Source organism: Acinonyx jubatus, chromosome D4, assembly GCF_027475565.1.
Source record: "Acinonyx jubatus isolate Ajub_Pintada_27869175 chromosome D4, VMU_Ajub_asm_v1.0, whole genome shotgun sequence".
Taxonomy (NCBI): Eukaryota; Metazoa; Chordata; class Mammalia; order Carnivora; family Felidae; genus Acinonyx; species Acinonyx jubatus.
Window position 1 is genome coordinate 66,214,898 of NC_069391.1, and position 19,955 is coordinate 66,234,852.

General features: G+C 45.7%; 1 long non-coding RNA gene across 2 annotated transcripts; it reads right to left on the bottom strand.

Annotated features, from left to right (window-relative positions):
- Positions 1-266: 266 nt before the first annotated feature.
- LOC106978565 (uncharacterized) lies at positions 267-12,756 on the bottom strand. Of its 2 annotated transcripts, none has more exons than XR_003416848.2 (3): positions 12,665-12,756; positions 4,606-4,957; positions 267-462 (listed from the first exon to the last, which is right to left on the bottom strand). It is a non-coding gene; the product is annotated as an uncharacterized LOC106978565 (long non-coding RNA). The 2 variants fall into 2 exon arrangements; XR_008291221.1 differs by having other exon boundaries at positions 1,858-4,957.
- Between the last annotated feature and the right edge of the window lie 7,199 nt (positions 12,757-19,955).

Consider the following 19,955-nt stretch of genomic DNA (forward strand, 5'->3'; position numbering starts at 1 on the left):
GAGCACTGCTTAGCCGGGTCTTCTGCCCAGAGTCTCCCAAGGCTGTGGCCAGTATGTTGGCCAGAGCTGGGTTCTCATCAGAGGCTAACCCAGGAAAGTATCTGCTTCCTCACGTACCTGGTTGCAGATAGTGTTTGATTCCTTTCAACTCTAGGATCCATCGGTTCCCTTGGCCAACGAGGGGAGAGAGACTATGGGTAAATCCACTAGCAAGGTGGGAGTCTTGCTTAAATAATCACAGAGTGGCATCCCACCGTGTTTGCCATATTTTATTAGTTATGCAGAGGGGGGCGGGATTACACAAAGGCAGGGACACAGGGAAGGATGGCACGAGAAGAGGGGACAGCTATATGGTCTGTCACCACAGTCCATCTTCTCTTCCCATGAAACATGGCATCTGCCATCTCTGCATGTCTCCTGGTGGTCTCGGGACCATGCAGCTAACCAGCTGGCCGGGAGAAGCTGAGGAAAGATGAAAGGAAAAGGTGACATTTTCTGGAAAATAAAAAGTTGAATGGAACCAAATCTGCCTTTCAATTTCCTTCTAGTCATTTTGTGGCATTAATGATAAAAGTTGACCTAGGGGCACCAGGATGGCTAAGTCAGTTGAGCATCCAACTCCGGCTCAGGTCATGATCTCACAGTTCATGAGTTCGAGCCCCACGTTGGGCTCGCTTGTCAGCCTGTCAGCACAGAGCCCGCTTCAGATCCTCCATCCCCTTCTCTCTCTGCCCCTTCCCCACTTACACTCTCTTTCAAAAAATAAAAAAACTTGACCTAGTAATTCTACTTTTTGGTACCCATCTTTGGGAACGTCTAGCACATGTGCCTGAAGAGACATATACAGGGCTTGTCATCTGTCGTGTGAAACAACATGTGTGTTCAGCACTGGAGGAATGGCTGCGTGGATTGTGACCCATCTCTACTTTGGAATAGTTTGTAACTAGTTTAAACAAAAAAGGTGGATTCAAAGTGTATTGTTAAGTGGAAAAGACAAGGTGGAGAATACTCAGGCTATATGACACAAAGCGCAGAATATTTTCTGCATAGAAAGTACAAGTGCATAGGGAAACATCTAGAAAGGGATACAGAGGCCTCAGAGTACTGTTTAGCTCAGAGTTTCTGAGCTGACGAGAATTATGTCAGGAGAGGGATCAAAGGGGAGTCTGGTCATCTATATTTTGATTTTCTCCCCTGGGAAATGTATTCATATATTATTTTAGATTTACATATGATATTATTATACATTAATATATAATTCTTTATATTATATAGAATACTGTATATTATATGTATATGTTAATTTATATATTGTGTTAATATATGTGTTAACAAAATATTACATAAACATTATATGTATTACATAATTTACATATTACATTATAGCAAAGAAGTCAGGAGTAGAAGTCAGCAATATAGCTGTATAAATCATGATGGTTTTAACCATGTACACAGATTCCTTGATACTTCTCCCTTGAAGAGAAGATCTGCCCTGGCCAGTAGTTTGACTACAACCTCACGAGGGACCCTGAACCAGAATGACTGGGACAAACTGCTCCCAGATCCGTGCCCCACAGAAAATGTGAGATGGTAAGTGTTGTTTTAAGCCTCCAAGTTCGGGGCTAACTTGTTACACAGCAACAGATAACTGATACACAGATTGGTGAGACTAACAGTGGCTTTTTACAACAAGGTAGCATTCTTACACCACCTTGGAAGAGTACATGGAAGTGTTTTGAGCAAGAGGAATGTCTGTCCATTAAGGGTGAAGTTAAAATAAAGTCCTTGTTTTTAATACGCTCAGTCTCCAACATAGAAAAATCCTGTCACACCAGGGAAAAAACACTGAAGACTTACCAAACCTTTGTCGCGTGATAGCAATCACCAAAAACCCAGCATCCATCTTGTCAACAAATGTTATTCCATTCCACCCATAGTAGAACTTTCCTTTTGCCTTCATAATGCATCCTTCCCAGAACTTCTCCCTGAATCACATCAACAGTTTGAAGGTTGCACAATGACTGCCTATGAGAATAGCCCCCAAGTGGGTGAAGTTTGCACCCCAACCCATCAACATTGGTTACGATCATCGCTGGGCCTTTGGATTACTGGTGATTTCATCTTCTTCCTGGTGGATCCCATTTTCAAATTTTCTGCAACGAATGCATATTAATTTGGACAGCAAAAAAATATTAATGCTAATTCTCTTTCATGATTGATTGATTTATTTTGAAAGAAAGTGAGGGAGAGAGAGCACGTGTGCTCACACAAGCACAAAAGGGGCAGAGGGAGAGAGAGACTGAGAGACAGAACCCCAAGCAGGTTCCACAGTGTCACTGCAGAGCCTGATGCAGTGCTTGTCATGAACCGCGAGATCGTGACATGAGCCAAAATGAAGAGTCAGCTACTGACGCGACTGAGCCACCCTGGGGCGCCATGCGAATTCTTTTTAAAAGTTACCACATATCAATTAGCAACTACATGTTGTTTCTTTCAGCAGGCAGAATCCAAGCCCTCAGCTACCACCACTGTCTATTTAGCTGTAACCCATGTGGCCCAAACATTTCTCCCCGGTGGCTGGATAAGCCCCCTGAAACCCTGTGACTAGTTCATATCCTAGAAGGAAAAAGGTAAAGGCTTCTTACCTAAAGGAAAAAAAAATATCCCTTTATTTATTTATTTATTCATTTATTTTTAGAAAGAGAGCACACACACAAGTGAGAGAGAGAGAGAGAGAGAAGCAGAGGGAGAGGGAGAGAGAATATCAAGCAGGTTCCACAGTGCAGAGCCCAAGGCGGGGCTCAATCCCGCAACCCTGGAATCATGACCTGAGCCAATATCAAAAGTCAGACGCTCAAGGGACTGAGCCACCCAGGTGCCACACCCCAAAGCCCTTTATTTTAAAGGTCTTTCTGAGGCTGGTGTCTGGGTCACGTTTCTAAGGCTCAGACCTGAACATAAAAGGTGGGTTTGCCCAAAGCCTCAGACCTCTAGCAGCTGGCCTGGTTCTGGCTCCTGCCTGCCTCATAGAAGGAGGAGAACCTGGAGAACCCAGTGGCCCTGGGCCTGGTCTTCAACTTTTATTTCCCGTCTTGCCTTGACTTGTGCATTCTAACATCCAGCTTGATCAAAAGCAAGGAACAGTTTGAGTCTTCTCTCGACCCTTATCGATTTTCTCCTTATCCCGTCCCCGTCTCGAATCTTCTTGTCCCTTCCTATGGCCAACCTCATCACCTGAAGTCTATTCTTATTTGAGAAATCTCCTTACTGTCCTGGTGCCTCCTCTCCCCTCCTTCCAATCTACGCGGCTGGACTGAAATCCCCACGTTCCTCTCGTCACCTCCCATTCCAAGCTCTCCCGTGTGTTCCTGTTGCAACTACCTGAAGTGTGAGTCCTCAGTACATTCAGCATCTCCAGACCCTACCCCTTTCCAACAGGTATCTCTTTCCAGACATATCTCCACAGCCACGCCAATCCCATCTAACCGGCATGTATGTATTAAGTACTGCTATGCCCCAGGACCATACTTACGATGGGGAAATAGACAAAAAGAGCTTACAGCCTAGTAAAAGAGACCATTAGTAATTACATAGAGGGGCTCAGAGTGTTTACAGAGGGTGGAGGAGAGGAGCCTCAAACAGCACCGTGGAGGAAAACCTCCCTCAGATTGAAAAAGGGGCAGGGAGATGGTCTTGGAAGGATTCCCAGAGGAGATGATGCTTGAGCTAAAACCAGAAGCCACGTGGAGGCTAAGTAGCTAAAGAAGTGAACAGAGGGCTTTCCAGGCCTAGAGAACAGCACAGGCAAAGCTTCGGTGGCCTGAGCAAGTATCCAATGTAGGAGAAACCGACCAGATATGGTCCATGAGTGACGGAGCCAAAAGCAGAGCGGGGAGGATCTCACTCAGTGGGTACCAACTGGTACTAATTGACTGAGCCCAGGCTTTGAAGCATGATAGCGCCCAGATCACAGACCAACCCATGTGGCATAAGACAATTCACTTAGCCTATCAGAGCCTCAGTTTCCCTAGGCCTAAAGTGAGATTTAAAATACCAACCATGTGGTGTTATTTTGAGGATCATAAAATAAAATGCATTTAAATCACCAGGCTGAGGGGCGCCCGGGTGGCTCAGTCGGTTGAGCGTCCGACTTCGGCTCAGCTCATGATCTCACGGTCTGTGGGTTCGAGCCCCGCATCGGGCTCTGGGATGACAGCTTGGAGCCTGGAGCCTGCTTCAGATTCTGTGTCTCCCCCTCTCTCTGACCCTCCCCCGCTCATGTTCTGTCTCTCTCCCTCTCTATCAAAAATAAATAGACATTTAAAAATTTTTTTTAATAAAAAAAATAATGAATCACCAAGCTGAGTGTCTGCCCCATTACGGAAGGTTGAAAAATCCATGCCTCCCTTCCCCTTTTATTACTTAATAAGAACCGTAGCAAACAACTATGTAGCATTTACTCTGCACCAGGCACTTTACAATTCATGGAAAATAAATGCCTCAAGAGTATGCATGAAGCGCTTAGTGGGTCTACTGAGAGCTTCTCTCTACCACGGTGGAGCGAACAGAGCTGAGAGATACAACGGCCAGAAAGAAAGGGGTCACCTTTTATTCAGGTTAGCAGGAAACTAACTACACATCAGTGAAGAAGAAAGACGTTAGAGTCGCAGAGCACTAGACGCGACTTGGAACAAAGGCCTTCAGACGGTGTGGAGACCAAAGCTCTATAGTCTCTGCCATCAGGATACCCGGGGTCCACTTCTAGGATCAGCCCCCCGCAGGCTGGTCCCTTATCACACTCCCTCCTTCACCACATCATCATCGAAGGCAAAGCCTTTCCCGAATGAGCGGCTGCCTTCCCTGCTCACATCGCTCTTCATTTGCAACGAATGGGCACAATTGTCTGGTCTTGTGGTGCATTCCCTCCTTCCTTCATTTGGCTGATATTTCCTGGAGGCTGAAAGCATAACAGAAATCAAAACACATACAGCCCCTCCCCTCTGGGAGCTCACAATGCTGAGAAACCAGTGAGGGAGCAAGGCACTAGTCATCACAAAAGTAAGTGTTTAAATGTATTTTTTTTTTTTTTTTTAATGTGCCGTGCTAGAGAGTTAGGCTGCTTGGCGGTGTTCAGCAGGGTTTCTGACCCAGTGAACCGAAGGGTCTTGGAGGACCAGTATAATTGCCCCCAACTATTTTACAAGCAAGCTCCTGTAGGCCTGACCCCATCATATTTGTCCTCGCTTCCCCTGCCACCCCGGCCAGTGGCACATAGTAGACGCTCAATAAATGTCAGCTGCAATAAAGGAGTTCCCGGACCAGTTCAGATCAAAGCCCGACTCCCACCAGAGTTAATAAAAAGCTCTGGTTACAGGCTTCGGAGGACACAACCTGGGATGTTTGCTTTCCTTCATTTCCAAGGAAGGCATTCTCGAGTTCCCAACATTTAAGAGAAGGCTCAGGAGAGAAAGTTTGTGTAGTTAATGATCCAGCCCGGGATGGTTTATCTCAAAGCCGAGGGGGTGGGGGGTGGCTGCCTGCCTCAGGGCTGTCAGCAGGGAACTGGATGTGAAGAGGTGGGAGATTACAGGAGCTTTGGAGACAAAGGAACATAAATCAAAAAGAATTAAAAGAAAACAAGATCCTTGAGCCTCTGCCTGTTAAGGTTCTTTTAAAAGTATTTTTGTTAGTGAGTCGGGTGGGGGAGGGTAAACAAAGTTTAAATGAAGGAAAGTAAGCCCGAAAGTGAATGGCTAAAGGCCGCGTACAGCCCAGGTCTGTCCCCTCCTCTGTCTTTTTACTTTTCTCTGTCTTACTGTTAATGGCCCGAAATGATTAACAATTGGAAAAAAGATGTCACAGACATAAACTGTTTCCTCCCTCTCTTCCCCACTCTTGTTTCAATTCCTATTTCGTTCAGACACTCTGAGCTACAGATCTTCCTTCACGATGAAATGGTTTGGGCTCTACTTAATAAGTCAACACCAGAATGCAAGGCGGGGTTGAGCAGGTGGAAGAGGATGGCTTTATTCCAAAAGCATAAACGTCGACCCGAATTAGATTTAAATAGTAACACTGCACCGAAGCTGTGCAAGTCCCACGCCCTCCATAAATCGGGCAGCCAGCCTGAACCCCTTACCAGAGCTTCGAACAGAAACCATCCTACTCCAGGACGTCCTCAGGCTTCTGGTCTTTTCTAAGACGATACATTACCAGAACTTTAGACAAGAACATTAATTCCCACCCCTGATACCTCCACGGGTAGCCCACTCTCCTACAGAGGAAACCACTTCTTCGAGAATTAGGGTTGCCATAGAAAATTCAGGACGTCTAGTTAAATGTGAATGTCAAATAAGCAACAAATAATTTTTCAGTATGAGTGTGGCCAAAATATCACATGTTTGGATGTCCTACTTTTACTTGCTAAATCTGGCAAACCTTGCGATTCTCCAGCTCAACAGATCCTAAACATATAGGGTTGCCAGATAAGCTATAGGTTGGTCAGCTAATTTGAATTTTAGATAAATAACTAATCATTTTTTAGTGTAAGTATATCTCATGCTGCAATATTTGGGATATATATATATACATATATATATATATATATATATATATTTAGAAAGAAGGAAAGAAAGAAAGAAAAGAAAGAAAGAAAGAAAGAGGGAGAAAGGGAGGAAGGAAGAGGGAAGAAGGGAAGGAGGAAGGAAGGAAGGGAGGAAGGAAGGAAGGAAGGAAGAGGGAAGGAAGAAGAAAGGAAGGAAGGGAGGGAGGAAGGAAGGGAGGGAGGGAGGGAGGGATGGAGGGAGGGAGGGAGGGAGGGAGGGATGGAGGGAGGGAGGGAAGAAGGAAGGAACGGAGGGAGGGAGGAAGGAAGGAAGAGGGAAAGGAAGGAGGGAGGGAGGAAGAGGGAAGGAAGGAAGAAGGGGAAGGAGGAAGGAAGGGAGGGAGGGAGGAAGAGGGAAGAAGGAAGGAAGGAAGGAAGGAAGGAAGGAAGGAAGGAAGGAAGGAAGGAAGGAAGGAAGAAGGGAGGAAAGAAGGGAGGAAGGGAGGGAGGGAGGAAGGGAGGAAGGGAGGAAGCGGGGAGGGAGGAACAGACTCCAAATAATGGAGTCTCTCATGCTCATTAATTTATTCTTTTAATATGTGTATACACTCTGAAAGCATCGGGGCTAAAGCCAGCACAGGGATCATGTGTAGCTTTTGTGAGAACACCATGATAAATATGAAGATTGCACCATACTACCACAGGGCTCCCGTGCACTTGCACACACATACACACACACACACGTGTGTGTGTGTGTGTGTGTGTGTGTAGCAGACTGGAGAGACACAGCATTCTTATGATAAAGGCAACTACAATAACACCTGAGTTGTTGTTGCTGTGTTTAGGCAGAAAAGTCCCAAGAACACATATAAATAAATATAAATCATAAATGAGAAAGGACATCTTTTCTGAGAAAATGGAGGAGCAAAGGGGGTGGTTAAAGTTCCCAAGTAAGCTGAGGGTAAAGGAAGAAGCATGTGAAGGGGTAGGAGACGAGCTTACTGCATGTATCAGCTGGACGCTGGTGGAAGAGACACTCAGTTCAAAGCCAGTAAGGAGCTGAGCATTCGTCCGGGTGCTTCTGTGACTATTCGTTTGCCTGCCTTGGCAGTTTTACTCTTGATTACTGGCTTTCTACCATGCTTTGTTTCACATTCTATGAGTGTGTATGGCTAACACGTATCTTTTCTCTTTAATCTACTCTACAGCATAAAATCCATAGGGAAACAGCAGCAAGGATTCAAATATTACTGTTTGAATTAAAAATTCAAAAATGATTATACTCTTAACTCTGTTAAAAACTGGGAGACATTATCATGAAGAGCGATCAAATATTTCCAATCTTGCTTAAGAAGTCTTTTGGAAGGATAACAATGATCTTTCAACGATCATGTCAAAGAAAAGTAAAAAGAAGCAGGTGAAATTAATGTTAATAAAAGATTTTACTGAAGGGGCACCTGGGTGGCTCAGTCGGTTGAGCGTCCAACTTCGGCTCAGGGCATGCTCTCACAGTTCATGAGTTCGAGCCTTGCGTCGGGCTCTGTGGTGACAGCTCAGAGCCCGGAACCTGCTTTGGATTCTGTGTCTCCCTCTCTCTCTGCCCCTTCCCCGCTCATGCTCTGTCTCTCTCTCTCTCTCTCTCTCTCTCTCTCTCTCTTAATAATAAATAAACATTAAAAAAAAAGATTTTACTGAAGCCCAGTATCTCCAAAATACTATCATTTCAACATGCAATTAAAATTATGAATGCAATACTTTATATTTTTTCTTAAACCAAGGCTTCAAAATCTGGCACATCTCACTTAGATGCTAACTTTTACCAGAAATACTTTATGTATATTTAGATTTCATAAAATTTGCATTTGAAAATGGAGATTCACATACCCAACTTGTTCTGAACATACTTAAGAGCTTCCCAATAACCGAGTTAACTCTTTAAGTTTAAACTTACATAGAATTAAAAAGCCAGCCTCCCGTTGTCCCAACCACATTTCAAGTGACCAATACCTGCAAATGCAGATCGAAGATAAAGACACAAATTTCCAGCCCCCAGTTTTCAGCCTCTAAGTAACATCATCGATTTCTACTGCTAGTGCCCTATTTCTTGCTCTTTTAATATCCTGATTGTCACTCAACCTGCAGTCCCATCTTCTGGAAAATAAAGCCTAGAAAGAAAGGGGTTGACCTCCAACTTATTCCAAAGAACAAAGCAAATTCATCCCCTGAGCTCTACTGATATTTTCTTTTGTTTTAACTTTTTTTTAATGTTTATTTATTTTTGAATGAGAGAGAGAGAGCGCGCGCGAGGTGGGGAGGGGCAGAGAGAGAGGGAGAAGCAGAATCCGAAGCAGGCTCCAGGCCCCCAGCTGTCAGCACAGCGCTCGACGAAGGGATCGAGCCCATGAGCCATGAGATTATGACCTGGGCCGAAGTCAGATGCTCAACCAACTGAGCCACTCAGTCGCCCCTTTACCGATATTTTCTTAATGGTTACATTCAGTTCTGTAAACGCTGTAGAAGTAATTTCATCTGCACGGAACTTGGAGTGGTTTCTGCCTATTCCTTCTTGGTATGCAGAGAGCATTGTGCATGGTAAGTATTCAACAAAAGCATGCTGAATGCGCAAATAAGTGACCATTCGGGAGACATGCTCCAGTTAATTGTGTTCATGGAAAAACCGAAGGAGATCATTTAAGAAAAGAATTCTCTGCCCTATTCTTTGGGTAATGTCTTTAACCAAGACCCTTTCATCCAGTGATACCTGATGATAGCAACAGAAAGAGGGAGGAGGAGTGCCAAGAGGAAGCTGTCATCAGATATCTCTGCTCAGACAAATGACCAGAATTCTCCTGCCCTGGCCCACCCCTCATTTGATGGTGGCACAGACTGGTATAGCAGGGACACAGACCAAAGCGCTATTACCGGACTTCAGGTCTTGGGGGGGAATGAAATAAAGTCGAGTATCGATCCCAGCAGAGACAGTTCAGACATGGAAGGGCCAGCCCGTGCCAGAAACCCCAGCACAGCCCTTTGGGATTTGCTGAGAGAGTCCCTCAAGAAGGTTCGGAAGCACTTACAAATAAATACATAGGGAAAAAAGTGGATTGTGCACACTCACTTCAATAAGAAAGAGATGAGGAAAACTCCCTTTTGAAAAAAAAAAAACATGCAAATCACTTAAGAATTGGACGAAGAACTCTCAGATGAGGTCCGCTTTGAGAAGGTCGCGTGCCAAGAAAAAAGAAGATGTATGAGTAGAGCTCACCTCCAGGAGTGAGGTCAGCAGAGCAGAAGCTCAAAACAAGGTTAGGACTGAGGGAAACAAGTGCTCACAATTTTTAAAAGGGGTATTTGTTAGTTTCCTATTGACGGTATAACCAATTGCCACAAACCTCATGGCTTAAAATAGCACAAATTTATTATCTGAAAGTTCTGAGGGTCAGAACTCCAAAACCAGTCTGATTGGGCTAAAAGCAAGGTGTCGGCGGACCTGAATTCCTTCTGGAGGTTCTAGGGGATATTCCATTTTCTTGTCTTTTCTGGTTTCTAGAAGCATCCTGCATTCCTTGGATTCTGGCCCAACATGGTTCCACCTTCAGCTTGCATGGTTGTATCTCTTTCTCTCTTTCTGATCATCTTGTCTCCCTCTTATAAGAACACTTGTGATGGATGGCATTGGGCCCACCCAGATAAGCCAAAATAATCTCCCCATCTCAGGATCCTTGATTTAATCACACCTGCAAAGTCCTCTTTACCAAGGTTCCAAGGATTTGTGCATGGACATCTTTGGGGACCGTTACTCAGCCTAGCACAGATATACTTGACTGTCCTACAGGAAAATGAATATTTCTCGGAGGCAATGATGTGATGCTCAGCAGTGACAAAGGGGAAGTGAGCCTTCTTGATTCCTTCATGACTTCCAACTTCTCTGACAGGAAGACTGATCCCTTCCCCAACCCCTATAAGCTAATACACCCAGTTTCCCCCAAGTCTCTGTGATTCACTGTGCTGTCCTCTGTTAGAGCATTCAATCACTCAATGAATAGTTATTGAACATCTACTATGTTGAAGCAATATTCTAATCACCCAGGATAGCAAATCTAATCACCCAGTGAGCAAAACAAATGAAAGTTCTTATCCTCAAAAAACGATCACACTAGTAGGGGAAGACACACAATTAAAAAAAATTAAAAAGAAAGAAGGAAGGAAATTATACGGTGTATTTGAAAGTGATTAAGTGCTATTTAAAAGGTGAGGCAGGGGAGAGTGCCTGGGTGGCTCAGTCCGTTAAACATGTTAAGCACCTGACTTCCGCTCAGGTCATGATCTCATGGTTTGTTCCAGTTTCAAATCAGGTGAGCAGGAACCCCTCTTGGGTGAGCTCCACTTCTCTCTCTCTCTCTCTCTCTCCCTCTATCACTTGTGACCCCTCTGGTGCTCAAAAAAAAAAAAAAAATGGGGCGGGGCGGGGGGTGGGGGGGAGAGGAGTGGGGAGTGCAGGTAGTTAACCTGCTAGGTGCTAACTCAGTGTTTAGGAAAGGCTTCGCTGAGAATAGGGCATCTGCCCAATCTGCTTGAAGGGTGAAGGAGGGAGCCACACCCTTTCTTAGATCCCCTAAGAACAGAAACCGCAAATAAGGCAAAAGCCCCGCAGGGGGAACAGCTTGAGGGGCTGAAGCAGACAGATGGGGACTAGCCAGGCTGCAGGAGAATCAGCAAGGGGACAGTTGCAGGAGCTGAGAACAGATGCTCATGGGAGGGCCAGCCGAGGAAGGCCTTGTCACATCGGATTGTCCAGGACCATGAGCTCCAGAGAGCAGGGATACTGTGTCATTCTCTTTGGTGTCCCTGGCACCTCGCACAGTGTGAGCATGCGTAGTTAACGCTTGCGACACGGGGCATGCTTCTCTCCTTGCAACTTCACTGCAGGCTTCTTCCCTCCTGCACGTAGGACAGGGGCCTGGCATGTCTGTCACTAGATAGCACGGACCCGACGCCTGTGGCCAAGAAGTAGGAGTTGCAGGTACAGGGGCCAGAATCCTGTGCGCTCTGCCCCTGCGCTCTGCCTACCTGCTCCGCGGCTACCTCGCTGCCCTTCGCTCACTGCCCCCGCCAATGCCATCCCACCTGTGCCAAAGCCCCCGGCGGCGGCGAGGCCTTTTTCCTTTCATCACCCGCTGGGAGCACCAGCTCCGCGGAAAGCTGGAGAGACCGGAAGAATTGGGGTGGGGAAAGAGGTGCGAGACCCGCCCCGCCGGCGCGGTCTGGGGTGGGGATGGGGGTGGGGGGGGGAGAGGGGACGGGAGTCTGGAGCGCCGCGCCCAGCGCGGGGGCGGGGGACAAAGGGTTAAGCGATCGGCATTACTGTCTGCGTGCGGCTGGGCTCCGAGGGCCTCGCGTTGCGCCTGGGTGGTCCGGTACAGTCGCGGGCAGCAACCTATTAGTGGTATCTCGGCGTGATTTATGCAGCTGTCAAGCTGCCTTCACCGCGACAAGTGAACTGCGGCCCCGCGCCGCGCTCCTTCCGAGACCATCAGTAAATGGGGCCAAAGAGAAAGGAAAACAGCCCAAGGTGCCACCCCTCAGCCTCCGGGTCCTCTAATGACGAGTCCCCTCTATAGAAAAACATCCAGCTGCCCCCAGGAGAGCGACTCACAGAGCCCCACTGTCTGGGGCGCCAGGCCGGCAGGGGGCCGGTGGGGGGGGGGGGCAGGCGGGCTTGGCAGGGAGCCACCCGCCACCAGCGGAGCGGGGGCAAGCCAGCCCGCCAGGCGTGGCGCGGACACGGCCAGGGGGCGACGGTGACAGTGCCAGGGATGGACGTCGTCCTGCGGCCAGGGGAGCGTGGTCAAGCCAACATGCCACCCACGAGGTCTGGCACCCGCTCCACCCCGCCACCCCTCCTTTTACCCTCCAGCACAGGCGACGCTGGCCTGAGAGGGCTACACAGGGGACACGCGTCCCCTCGGCCTCAGCAATCCCCACACCTCCCACCTGCGCAGGTGACCCTGGGTCCGTCCATGGCCATCAGACACCAGCGCCTACCCCCCCCCCCACTCCCCCTTGCCCACACCCACACCCGTGCACACACCCCTGCCACACGCACCCGTACCTACACACCTGCTATCCAAGAGGGCCACGGCCCCCCAGGAGAGGGCTATCTCTTTTATTCAGTATTTGATTGACAGTGAAGTAGCCAAGGACCTGTGCAAAGTTTTAGAGGCCTGGGGAAGTGTGCGTCTGTGTGTCTGCGCGTGCGTGTGCGTGCGCGTGTGCGTGAGAGAGCGCGCGCGCGCGCCAACAGCCACAGGACTGCCCTTGTTAATAACGTCAGGGACGTTAATAGGCCTCTTTTCTCCCTGCTGCCAAGTGGCATGCGGTGCATTGTGTTTGTGGTACCGCAGTGGAGGGCAGGTGTTCCACACTGGATCTGATTCCCAGCCAGAACATTTCAGAGGCTGGAGGTGACGCACAGCGACGAGTTCCTGATTGCTGCTGACACGGGGAGAAGCGGAAGGAGGTGCGTGCTGGCCCCCGGGGTCTCCCCCCCCCCCCCGGAACGGCCCCTCCCTCCCTCTCTCCTCCTTCAATACCTTGGTCTTGCCTTGAGGCCACAGGACCCGGCACTCCACAACGTGGGTGCCCTGAAAAGGAAACTCTTAGCTGGACTCAGAAGGACACAGGTGGCACCGACAGCTGCACGCTCCCTGGGTCTCTGGACTTGGCAGAGCTCCCTGGACTTGGTCATTTAACAGTCCTGTCAACACAGGCGGGAAGGGACAATGGCATTTTTAATAAGCTTCCTGTTTGTTCAGAGAGGAAGCTGCTAATGCCTCACTCCAGAATGGTGTCTGGAGGTGACCGTGCCAGCTCTCCCTCCGGGCACCTGATCTGCCCCCCTTCTGCCTGTTCAGCCACAAGTTTCAAAGGTTGACAGTTTAGCTCAGGGCATGGCAGCTCTTGCATTTCCCACTGCCAGGGGCTTCTCAAGGACCCTTGTGCCCTTCTGTTTTCCAGGGCACCATTCTTCTGCTCTGGTCTGGGTATAAAAGGGAACAGCTGCACTGGAAGTCGGGACTGGAGCCCGCTTGGCCCACATTCCTTGTCGAATTCCCGTCTTGGCCCTCTCCCCTGAACCCCCACGTCCGGTTAGTGCAGGCGGTCCCCGGGGCCCTGCTTCTACTTTCAAATCCCTCACGGCAACGCCTCACACCACCCCACACGGCATGAGGGGCCTTTCTGGGGTTTGTTTTCTCATTGGCTCCCCAGAGACCCTGGACAGATAAAGTCACAAGGAGGTGGAAGGCATCCATTTTCTTTCCGGTCGCTCCTTGAGAAAGAAGGAGGCTGGTGACAGAAGAATAAACCGTTATAATTCCTTGGGTGCTTTTCTGGCATATTCTGTGGGGAAGCTATGCCTGGAAATGACGATGGATGGGCCCAGATTGATTTTTTTTTTCTGCTGTTTCCCACATAGGGTCTTTTCAAACTCATTTGTGCAAGACTTTTTTTTTTTTTCTTTTCTGAAAAGCTGGGAGAAGGTAAAATTTCACAGGAGAGTCCCATGCTTTCTTCTGTGGGAACTATGAGGCCAGCTCACCAACTCCACTGTTCCCACGTGGCTTCAACCCCGCCTTGTCCCATCCAGGCCTTTGCAATGACTTTCTCAAAACTCCAATCTTTCTTCTTCCGCCCTAATCACCTTCTTTAAATACAAGCAAGATCTCACTTTTCCCTCCTCTAAAATCTTCACTGGCAAACTGTCTGCCAAAGTCCCAAACCTGAGTGTCATCAAAAGCCCTTGACAAGATGGATCCATCCAATCTCTTTTTATGTACCCTCCCTTCAGAAGATACACGTGGTAGGGGCGCCTGGGTGGCTCAGTCGGTTAAGCGTCTTCGCTCAGGTCATGACTTCGGCTCAGGTCATGATCTTGTGGTTCATGGGTTCAAGCCCCGCTTGGGGCTCTGTGCTAACAGCTCAGAGCCTGGAACCTGCTTTGGATTCTGTGTCTCCCTCTCTCTCTGCTCCTCCCCCACTCATGCTCTGTCTCTCTCTCTCAAAAATAAACATTTAAAAAAATTAAAGAAAGAAAAGGAAGATACACGTGTTAATCTGGGTTGGCCAAGAAGTAGACATCATGATGAGATTCACAATGCATAGATTCACTTGCCATTTGCAACTACGTGGATGGAACTGGAGGGTATTATGCTAAGCGAAATTAGTCAGAGAAAGACAAATATCATATGACTTCACTCATATGAGGACTTTAAGACACAGAACAGATGAACACAAGGGAAGGGAAGCAAAAATAATATAAAAACAGGGAGGGGGACAAAACATAAGAGACTCTTAAATACGGAGAACAAACAGAGGGTTACTGAAGGGGGGTTGTGGGGGGGGATGGGCTAAATGGGTAAGGGGCATTAAGGAATCTACTCCTGAAATCATTGTTGCACTATATGCTAACTTGGATGTAAATTTAAAAAATAAATTTAAATTTTTTTAAAAAAATGCATAGATTCAACTAGGGCTAATACCTGTGGAAGAGAAAATGGGGCAGTAGCTGGAGAAAGCAGGAAGAACTGTCAGAGTTTAATGAAGGTTTGACATACACACACGCACACAGTGAAGGGGAGAGGAAGGAAATGTCAAGTAGAAGCATCCAAGACTGATATAGAATTAAGAAAGTTGCATCAAGGCCATCAGGGAGCGATGTCAGCCCACATCAAGGGAAATTTAGCCAACAAAGGACTTCCATGGCTTCCAGGAATGGACCCATTTTTGTATCCCTGCCTCACTCAGCCACTGGCTGAGAACAGCCGATGGGAAATGCATTTGGCCTTGATGAAACCCAGTGTGGATTGGTTTATGGACTTTTCAGAGGGCAGCAGCTGGGACCCTTGGTCAACCCCTGGATTTGGAGGTCTTCAAGGGGCAATTCCATGGGCATTCCCATAGCTGCCACAAGGTGCAGGTCAGCCAAAGAAAGTAACCTATAGTCTTCAGAGCAAGCCATTCACCCATGCATTTGCTCCTGCCTTCTTCCTGGCCTTCCATGCTCCTTCTTCCATTCTACCACCAAATGAAATTCTACTCATCCTTCAAGGGTCCACACAAGTGCCACCTTCTCCAAGAAGCCTTTTATCTACACTGATGATACTTTGCCTGCCCCTCCATGATAGCATCCTTTTGGATTTACACTAGTTGTCCAAGTCTCATCCCTGGCCTTGAGGATAAGAACTGTTTCATTCCTCTTTATACAAGTAGTTTGGCACCGCAGCTCACATAGATTCACTCACGTACTTATTCAACAGGATTGCTTGTTTATTTTTATGTACCAGGCACTACACTGGGCCCCACTGGTCTAGAATTGTGCAAGATGGTGAAGGAGCTTACTTTCCAGCCTGGGTGAGGGAACTAGGAGAATGAAAATATTAAGAGTCAAGCAATGTCCCACAGGAGAAAGGGGACAAGAAGGCAGAGTCCTGAGCCAAGGTATCCTGGACTGGTACTATGTTTTTAAAAAATGTACAGCAATAGCATATGAGGTCTTGGGATGCTAAATTTGGGGAGTTGACGTTAAAAACCATCCAGAAGTCAGATTAATGAATTTCAATGACCCCATTGGTTCAGCAAAATTACCAGAAAGCCTCTGTCTACAATGGCTCTGGATGGGCAAAAAAAAATCTCTGTGCCTGTGTCTTACACTGGCATAAATGTTTATTGGAGCTATGCACAGGCTTTCAGAAACCCCAGGCCAAAGTCAAGAAATTAACAAGTAAATACAAAGCAAAAGCTCTTCTTAAAGTAATTCCCCATTAATAAGTATAAAATGCTTAAGAAAACAATCCACTGTGAGTAAAAAGTCAGCGAGTACAACAGATGATTAATTCATCAAGAACTTGAGATAATAGAAAAACAATGTAAGAGAAACTATAAAGCAAGTATGCTTAAAGTATAAAAGCATTTCTTTAAGTATTAGAAATATAAGGGAAAAAATTGGACTCTATGAAAAAATGAACCAGCAGATTTGAAAAAGAATGAATCAAAACTTCTACAAATGGAAAATATTTTCATGAAAATTAAAAAGTGAATGGGCAATGAAACAGCAAATCACCCAAGTTAGATTTGAAAAAAGTGATCAAATATAGCACAGAAAACTAACAAGGTAGAAAATATGAAACATTAAGAAACCATGGATGATATAATGAGAGGGTCAAACATATGTCTAGTTGGAGTAGAAGCAATATTCCAAGAAGAAATGTCTCAGAATTTGCTCAAATAGATGAAAGACATGAATGTTCAGATTTAATGAGTATGAATCCCATGCAGAATGAATAAAAATAAACCCACAATAAGAATGGCATATTGAAACTGCAAAACATGAATGCTAAAGAGAAATTCCTTTTAAAAAAAGAGAGAGAGAAACTAACATAACTCAGTAGCTATAGTGGAGACCAGAAGACAGTGGAATGTTGTGAAAATCCCAAGGGATGAAAATGTTCAACCTAAAATTCTATACTCACATAAACTTCTATACTTTATTCTGTAATCAACAGTACACAAATTAAAGATATTTTAGGCAAATAAATGCCAACATGATTTATAATTCACAGATCCCCACTCGAAAAGATTCAAAAGGATGTACTTCAGTGAGAAGGAAAGTTGAGGGGCACCTGGGTGGCTCAGTTGGATAAGTGACCAACATCAGCTCAGGTCATGGTCTCGTGATTCTTGAGTTCAAGCTCCCCGTTGGGCTCTGTGTTGACAGCCCAGAGCCTGGAGCCTGCTTTGGATTCTGTGTCTCCCTCTGTCTCTGCCCTTCCCCTGCTCTCTCTCTCTCTCTCTCTCTCTCAAAAATAAACAAATATCTAATTTTTTTTAAAAAAAGAAAGAAAGTTAAGCCAAAGGAAGAGTGCAAATACAAGGGGTGAAGATCAGCTAAACAGTTGTTTCAAATTTAGGTAAGTGTAAGCAAATGTTGGCGGTGAAATTAATAGTAATAATAATAATGACTAATTTAGGATAGTTTAAACCCAAATGGATTGAAAATGCTTGACAAAAATCACACGTGAACCAGGGTAAATGTGTTCATAGATTTGTTCAAAAAGATGATGCACACAATAGATCTTGTCAAGATCTTGTTAAATCTTGTTAGGTCAAAGATGCATATTAAAAATCTAAGGGTGCTTAATGCAATGTGTTACTCTGGATTGGATCTTGAAACAAACAAACAAAAAGTACGTAAGTGGAAAAACTGGTAAAATCCAATTAAATCTAGAGTTTAGTTAATAGTAATGCATCCCTGTTGCTTTGGGTTTTTTTTTAAATTTTAACTAATGTGCCATGGCTTATAAGATGTTAACAGGGAAAACTGAGTGAGGGTTATAAAAAAAATTCTCTATTTTATACTTGTAACTTTTATGTAAATCTAAAGTTATTCCAGAAAAAAATTTTATTAAAAAATAGAGAAAAGATTTTAAATGCAAAGGTAACCACTAAAGACTAGAGCAAGAAAGAATAACCTCCAATTAGAAGGCAGAAATATAAAGAAAACTTGGTAAATCAAAATAGGAGGCAGGCAAGAAGAAACATAAATAAGTATTTAAAAAGCATTATGGATAATAAAAAAAATGAATTGGTAGAAATAAATTTAAATATCGGATCGGGAAACAGATGAACAAAAGGGAAGGGAAGGAAAAGTCAGATAAGAACAGAGGGAGGCAAACCATAAGAGACTCTTAAATACAGAAAACGAACTGAAGGTTGCTGGAGGGGAGGTGGGTGGGGGGATGGGCTAAATGGGGATGGGTTTTCCCAAGTAGGAGAGCATTTGTTGGGATGAGCACTGGGTGTTGTATGTAAGTGATGAATCACTGAATCCTACTTCTGAAATCATTATTACACTATATGTTAACTAACTTGGATTTAAATAACATTTTAAAACTTAAAAAAAATAATAAAATACATACATACATACATACATGACTGGGGACTAAGTAAGGTAAAAGCAAACATCAGTAAATTACCAAACAGAAAAGATGAGCTAATTAATAACATGAAGATCTAGTTCTTTCATCAAGAAAAAATGAAAAGGAAGAAAGGGAGGGAGGAAGGAAGGGAGGAAGGAAATCATTAGGTAAACAAGTATTTTTTTAAAGAGGAGAAAACAAATACACAAAATTAGAAAATCACCACAAATATAGAAGAAACTTGGAAAGCTATGAAGGCATCTACTCAGCTCTATATAATCAACTTTTTCTTTAAGCACCCAGGTGATAGAATTCTTCCTTTGTCTTCCACATCCTCTCTCTGCCCCCTCCTCCTTGACTTTAATGGACCACATCAAGCCCTCTGGCCTCCCGTCAGTTTTAGGTCCAGCCAATGGAAAGACATGAGAAGAGACTCTTCCCCCAGTTCCCTTCCTCCACCAAAGGACACAGCACATTGGTTTTACTTTTGGATTTAGCAAAGGCAAATTGAAAAGCCAAGAGGCTGATCCCTATGTGGGATCACCAAGAGTCCCTATAGGATAACAGGACATCCTCAGGTATTGGACAGACTTAGGGACCAGTTAAATCCACTTCTGTATGTCCTGGTTGTGTGACCTTGGTCGAGTGAGTCCCTTATATCTACCGAATCAGGTGGCTATAAGAGGAAGAAACACACAAAAGAATAGTGGCAATGTATGTAACCCATAGAGATATTTATAAAGGCTCAGGAGAAGAGAAGTCAAGATGGTGGAGAAGTAGGGGGACTGGAATTTCCCTCCTCCCTCAAACACAGCAGTATTGAGGTCAGAACACTTGGAATACCAGGAATACAGGCTGCAGAGTGACAAAAAAATCTCCAGAGATGGAAAGAGACAGCTTGGCAGGACAGAGGTGCATGTATGCGAATTGGGAGGCATAAAAGGGGTGGTGTAAGCATGGAGTAGGGAACCTCTTCAGTGGAAAAACAAAAGGAAGAGAAAGAGAAGCTGTGAAAGTGTGGGATTGTATTTGGACAAGAGAAAGACCTCTCCAGACCGTGGACTGGGGAACGAGAAATATGGAGAGAGCCAGTTTCAACTTTGCAAACAGCCTTAGGAACTAAAGACTGGAGTTATCTGGGGTGGAAGACATTCTCTGGACTGAAGCTGGCCGTGTGCTCATGCCTGGAAAGCAGCCACCCCAGGGCGCGGTAGCGATCTCAGGGGGTGCACTGGGATAGAACAGTCACCTCCCTTGAGTACTGTGGAAAGAGGGTATATTGCCCCCCAACCAAGGAAAAAAGACCCTGCAGGCACCAGTCAGAGGCCTTTTGTCAGTGGGGCTAGCCAAGAACCAGGTCCATGGGGTGCAGGATCCTTTAAGAAATCGGGTTTTGAATCCCAGTCCAGTGCCTGAGAGACATGGGAGACTGTGGA